This window comes from Gossypium hirsutum, chromosome A07 (genome assembly GCF_007990345.1).
Source record: "Gossypium hirsutum isolate 1008001.06 chromosome A07, Gossypium_hirsutum_v2.1, whole genome shotgun sequence".
In the NCBI taxonomy this organism is placed as follows: Eukaryota; Viridiplantae; Streptophyta; class Magnoliopsida; order Malvales; family Malvaceae; genus Gossypium; species Gossypium hirsutum.
In genome coordinates, this window is record NC_053430.1 from 84,012,896 (window position 1) to 84,019,712 (window position 6,817).

General features: G+C 33.7%; 1 pseudogene; it reads right to left on the reverse strand.

The window, feature by feature from the left end:
• Positions 1–2,545: 2,545 nt before the first annotated feature.
• Positions 2,546–5,350, reverse strand: LOC107956407 (receptor-like protein kinase FERONIA; annotated as a pseudogene).
• Between the last annotated feature and the right edge of the window lie 1,467 nt (positions 5,351–6,817).

A 6,817-nucleotide genomic window follows, 5' to 3' on the forward strand; every position in this document is an offset into this window, starting at 1 on the left:
TAAGCGAGGTCAAAGGTGTTACACTACTTGCACTGACTGACAGCTCTCTTTCTGCTTTTCTTCTATAGTTCAGTTTTTTTTCATGAAATAACTTTGGACATCATGAATTTGTGAAATGAAATTCTAGTAGTTTTTTTTTCTGATATCCAACATTGACTATCAAAATAACTTAGATCTAAGGTATATTGTTCTACTCGTTGATAGGTACTAATCCAATGTACCGATCATTGAATCATTGATTGGAGCTCGTAGGCGGAACATTTAAAAAAAAAACTTAACAACTTAGTGACGTAAAGAATATTTTTTGAATAATTTAGTGACTTAAATGAAAACTCTCGAATAATTTAGTGATTAAATTGTAATTTTTTTAGTTAAATAATTAAAACAAAAATTTACTCATACTTTAATGATTAATAATGTAATTCATCCAAAAGTTTAGGGTTAAAAGAATGTTAACCGATGGTACATAGCGTGGTCCATAGTGTTGATGTTTCATGTGTTGAATTTTCTGGTTTAGAAAGGCATGTGATATGGAACCACAAAGGTTAAGGTGAATTGGATTTTTCTCTTTATATGAGCATCTGTATTCAATAATTTAAGTAGTCAAAATAAGATATCATTTTCTTTTATTGTTTGTTTTGGAATAATTGATATATTTTTTATAAGAAGATTTTTTTTCATATCGATAATTGTTTGTCTCAAAAATAACACTTCTAAAATTTGTGGAAAAATTTTTAAAAGTGTAATGTGTTTTGTCATATTTTATATTATTAAATTAAATATTACTTATTAATAAATGATTAAAAATACTAAAATATTGAATAATAATACGACAAAAACTTGAGGATCATGGCTTTTCAATGATAATAATTAAAACTAATATGATTCTTACTTTTGTGTTAGATTAATTATTTTGTGTGTGTTAAATTTTAAGGTTAAAACATATTCTAATTCTATTTTTATTTTGAACATAGTATAAGGGTTAAAATTGAAGTTAGATTATTATCTTATAATATCCCCAAAAAAAAAGGATAAACCTAAAAGAAATAAAAAATCACATATTCGGTCTCTTAAAATTCTTAGGGCATTTAAATTAATATAACTATCATTAATTATTTAGATTAATTATAACATTACAAAACTATAGGAATCATATTACATTAAAAATTAAAGTGAAACAGTTAAATCTAAAATTTATACGTAATAGCGAAATTAAAATTAAAATTTAATCATATTTCTAAATTTGAAAAAAAAAGATAAACACTGACGTAAAGTTAAAAAAAAAGTCACGTGTTAATCTGTAAAACTTTTAGGATGAGTAGCATTATATAAAAATCATGTAATGTTTTAACTAAAAAAATTAATAATATTAATTATTTGGATTAATTAATAATATTATAAAAATATAGAAATCAAATTATTTTAAAATTTAAATATATATATATTAAATCTCAAATTTAACCATGTCCCGAACATGAAATTTAATCCTTTTGTAAAAGGTGAGAAAGGCAGGTGTTAGGAGGTACCTTCATTTTTTATATAAGTATATAGATTTGTCGGAGTCCATTTTGTTCAATAATGCAATAAAAAATGGAAAATGTGTTTTATTAAGTTATGAAAATTTCGATGTTATTATCCACGTTATTTGAGTGGCATTGGATAGAATGACAAACATTTATGTCATTCAATTTTATTTATAGAGTTTAGTCGACCACCACAATTATTAACATTATCATTTTTAAACAATACAATTAATATTATGTATTTTTGGGTTAAACTAGAATTAAAATAGAGTTAATGTTATGATGAGGAAGATCATGATGTCATAATGACGTGATGTCAATTAGAGACACAAAACAGAGGCAACATCAAAACTACGCAACATGGGATATCATGACTATGGGCGACGTCAGGATAACATGATGCAGGACATTATGACGTGGCGACGTGTTTCCCATTAAATCGAATTTTTTTTTCCAGTCGAACTTTGATAACTCTAAGAATATTTTAATTATATTAGCCTACAAAATTCAGCTTACAAATAGGACTTTTAGCAACCCTAGAGAAGTTGATACAATAATCCAACAAAAGAGAGTTGGAATTTCGTGCTTTAGCTGAAGAATTTTGTATTATTCAATGTTTAGGGTTTTTCAATTTGATTTTCTCTATCATTGTACTCTTTCAGTTTTTTTGCCAACTAGTGAAATTTTGGATTTTTATCCTCTTCATTAGACATGTAAATATTTATTTCTAATTTTTTTTCTATTCATTTTTGTTTGTTACTTAAATTGGGTTAAACCTTTACAATTGTAAGCATTCATAAGAGGTACAAGAAATTTGCTTAAAAATATTTCATAGAATCATATTTGATGTCATAAGTAATGTATAAGTTTTATATATCATTAGTAAATAATAACATAATACATCATTATTAAATTAATAAAAATATAAACAACCTGTAAATAAATACTAATATTAAGTTACAAATTTTTTCTTAGATTTTCTAATAATACTGTTGGATCTTTCTCAAATGAACTCACCGGCCATTACTCTCAAGATTCCCTAATCAACGAGATTCGTGTTTCCATCATCGTCCTTGTTGATCTCTAATCTCGAAAAACACTGCCTTTGACAAGTGTTTATCAGAACCCTTTCCCATAAAAATTTGTTCATCACTTGTTAAACTGAACGAAGTAGTGCTCTTGGAATTCATGACATGGTCGCCGATGCTACTAAACACTTCCCCACTCTCATCTTCCATTGCATAGGCTATGATGGGGCTCTCCTCATCGATATCTTCCTCAATGCCAGCAATGGCATTAGGCTTAAGCCCCTCATCTGCAATTTCTTGCAATTGCAATGCGAACTGTAAGCCCCACAGCACAGCATCCATCAATGGCCTTTCGATTCCGTCATCATGCAAGCTACTCATTACCACTTCGGTGAATTTTTTCAAACACTCAGCCACAATCTTTCCTTTTAAAAATGGATCAATCATATTATAAAGTGTTCCGTTTCGATGGCATTCTTGAACCCGTGCTACTAAGTTTACTCGAGCATTCTCGGCCGAGCGATGAATTGCTGGCCTAGCGCATAATATTTCACAAAGGACAACTCCGAATGAATATACATCGGATTTCTCAGTCAGCTGTCCACAACGGGAATGCTCTGGATCCAAGTATCTGAAGCTGCCTTTCACTACAGTGCTAACATGGGTTTGGGACATGTTAGTGGGCTGATTCTAGACAACCCAAAGTCTGAAACCTTAGCCACCCATTTCTCATCCAACAAGATATTTGTTGTCTTTACGTCTCTATGATTGATTGTGTGTTTTGCACCTGAGTGAAGATACTGCAACCCTTGAGCGGCACCAAGACAAACCTCTATCTGTTGTTTCCATGGATGAGGAGGGTTTGTAGTGTTGTAAAGATGATCACGAAGTGTTCCATTGGCCATATAATCGTATACCAGAATCATCTCACCGCGGTCGTTGCAATAACCGATCAATGAGACCAAATGGAGGTGACGTAGCTGGGAAAGCATCTCAATCTCGGTCCTGAATTCGTGAGCAGCTTGTTGAGATTCAGGGTTCAACTGTTTGATTGCAACTTGGGTAGCCCCACCATAGATGAATCCTTTGTAAATGTTGCCAAAACCTTCAACACCAATAATGAAAACATTGTCAAAGTTGTTGGTTGCTCGTTTGATCTCAGACAGTGAAAAGTGTCGACAAAGATCGGAAGGCAGAGATGAGCTACCACATTTGGTTGACTCCTTTACTGGAACTCCTTCTCCTTTACTGGAAAACTGACTCCACTGTAGAATTCCCTTACTGGAATCGGTATCTCTGACTCTCATCTTTCGACGGAAAATGAAGAAACAAAGAAGAGAAAGAACAACAAAGCCCGATGTTATGCCTCCCACAATGCCGAATACTACTTTGTTGTTGTTATGCTTGGTTGAGGTTGGTGGTTAATTTTCTTTTTGATTTATTGGAACTGGATCTGGACTGGCAAGAACAAATTTGTTGCTCAATTTTAAGATTTCAAGCATTCAAGATGGCATCAGAATAAAGAGTTCTCCAAGGTGACGAAGGATGTAAAGCAATAGAGAGATTTTGCTACTTTTGATTTCCTTTCTTTCCTATTGACACCACATAATCCCGATATACTGGAATCCCATTTCCACCACTCTAGGATATAACATTTGCTGCAGTTTCTGCAATTAAATTAGCTAATAAGATTTCAAACACTCTATCACCTTCTTTGGTTATCTCTATCTGGAACTCACAAAAATGTAACCTTACGAAGTAATTGAACCCAGAATCAACAGGAAACTCCCATGTCAGATAGTAGTTATCATTCTGGGTCTTGTTCATCCCCATTGTCCTGACAGTTATATAAACATCCCTTGGAGCAGAGTACGATGGTATACTGTTGAATGTGAGATTAATACTGGTATTAACAGGAAGAGCACTTGGTTTGGCTATTGTCAAATAGGCGTCATCTTTTAACCAGCCCCAGAACATCCCAGTGTCTTCTCCTGGCGGAATTTCCCTCCCACCAACTTTGACTCGATACATCATCTCAAGGGCAGTGTTGTTTCCTAGGGTGTACAAGTTTCCCTGGGCCTGGCCAAGAAAAGGTACGCCGTCATCATCAATCTCTGGTGTATAATATAGATTGATCGGCATGGAAACAACTTCGATGGCATTGCTGAAATCATAAGAATGAGTGATATCAGGACTAGGAGTGAAGGTTAAGTTTAACCTTTGACCTTCAACATTTGTACAAAATTCTTTGATAAGTGGAACGTTGGGTACAGCATGGAGTGAAGCATTAAAATTCCTGAGAAAGGTAAAAGGACCAGCTTGAACAGAGAAGAAAGCTTTCTTAGAAGGGTCGTTAAAGCTTAGATATGAAGTTGGATAGAAGTGCAAGCGGATGAACTTTGGGCCAGAAGTGAGGGGAATAGAATAGGTGAACTGCGAGTAAGAAAGACGAGCTGTGGAGTAGGGGACATTACCAACTGATGAGGGCGATGGAGATACAGCTTTAGCCGGTGATGATTTGTTCTTGTTGTTTTCTGACTCTATCGGGCTGAATTTTCCATTGCCATCTCCAACCCAAGAATGTTCATCGAGAGAGTCGGCATTGGTTTAAGAACTACAGTCTATTGTGATGTTATCTATGGGGTAGTAAGGGGTAACATTGAAATCTGCTGTAATAGGAACCACAAGGTATTGAATAAAGAAGAAGAAGAAGAAGAAGAAAAAGAAGAAGAGACAGGGAAGCAAGTAAAATAAGAGGTTTTGAAGGAAAAAAGTCGCTACTTTACTTGGATTCTCCATTGCAGTAGAAAATCAGAGAAGCGGAGAGAAATGCATATGAGGAAAGGGATAAGAGCTGGACAAAATACTCAGTAGACCGTGCAAGCAAGAGTCATAAGAGCTGGACAAAATACTCAGTAGACCGTGCAAGCAAGAGTCATTCTTTTTTTACGTTTGAATTTTCAAATTCCCCTTTTCCTGCTTTCTGTTTTGTTTCCATTTGTTTAGTCAATTTAACATATATTTTTTGTATATACGAATAATTGGGGCAAATTGCCAATAAAAGCTCCTTTTTTTAAATTTACCGAAATGGGCCAGGTCAGAATTATTTACCGGAATGAACTAGTTTTTATAAAACGCATCCATGTCATCGCGTTGTCAGGGGAAAAAGTAGGAAAACGCTTCCTCAAGGAAGCGCTTTGCCTACGTGGACAATTCCTTGAGGGCACGCTTTCTGTCCACGTAGGCAAACGCTTCCTTGAGGAAGCGTTTTTCCTGTGTTTTTATTAGGGTTTTTTGCAATTATGGTTAGGGTTTTGGGAATTTTGAGTTTTTAAATTTTAGGGTTTTAAGGAAAAAATTTAAATAAATTAGGGTTTAGTGTTTGTTAATTAAATTAATTACTAATTTTAAAAAATTAGATTATGATTTAGTGTTTATGGTTTTTAAGGAAAAAATCAAATAAATTAGGGTTTAGGGTTACTTGAGTAAATTAATTATAAATTAAAAAAATAGATTAGGATTTTAGGGTTTAGGGTATTAGGGTATTTAAGAAAAAAAATCAAATAAATTAGGGTTTGGGGTTTAGGGAAACTTAATTAAATTATTTGTTAATCTAAAAAAGCTTCTACGTGGACGCTCTTTTGCTACAATAGTCTCTGAAAAATAAATTTGAGAAGACGTGTCTGCGCAAATAGTGTCAAAAACGCTTCAAGCAGGATGCATTGTCAGCAAAAGTACTGAAAGAAGCTCCCACGTAGACGCTCTTTTGCTACAGTAGTATCTAAAAAAATAATTTTGAGAAGACGTGTCTGTTCAACTAGTGTAAAAAACGCTTCAAGCAGGATGCATTATCAACAAAAGTACTGAAAGAAGCTTCCACGTGGATGCTCTTTTGCTACAGTAGTCTCTGAAAAAATAATTTTGAGAAGACATGTCTGCGCAAATAGTGGTAAAAATGCTTCAAGCAGGATGCATTTTCAGCAAAATTACTGGAAGAAGCTCCCACGTGGATGCTCTTTTGCTACAGTGGTCTCTGAAAAAATAATTTTGAGAAGACGTGTCTGCATAAATAGTGTCAAAAACGCTTCAAGCAGAATGCATTTTCAGTAAAAGTACTGAAAGAAGCTCCCATGTGGACGCTCTTTTGCTACAGTGGTTTCTGAAATAACTTGGGCTATAAATGAGCCAAATTTTGTTCTCAGGTTGCATAACTTACAGCAAAAAAAATAGAGAGGCTATGAAGGATAAAAATTAAAGATGAGTGAA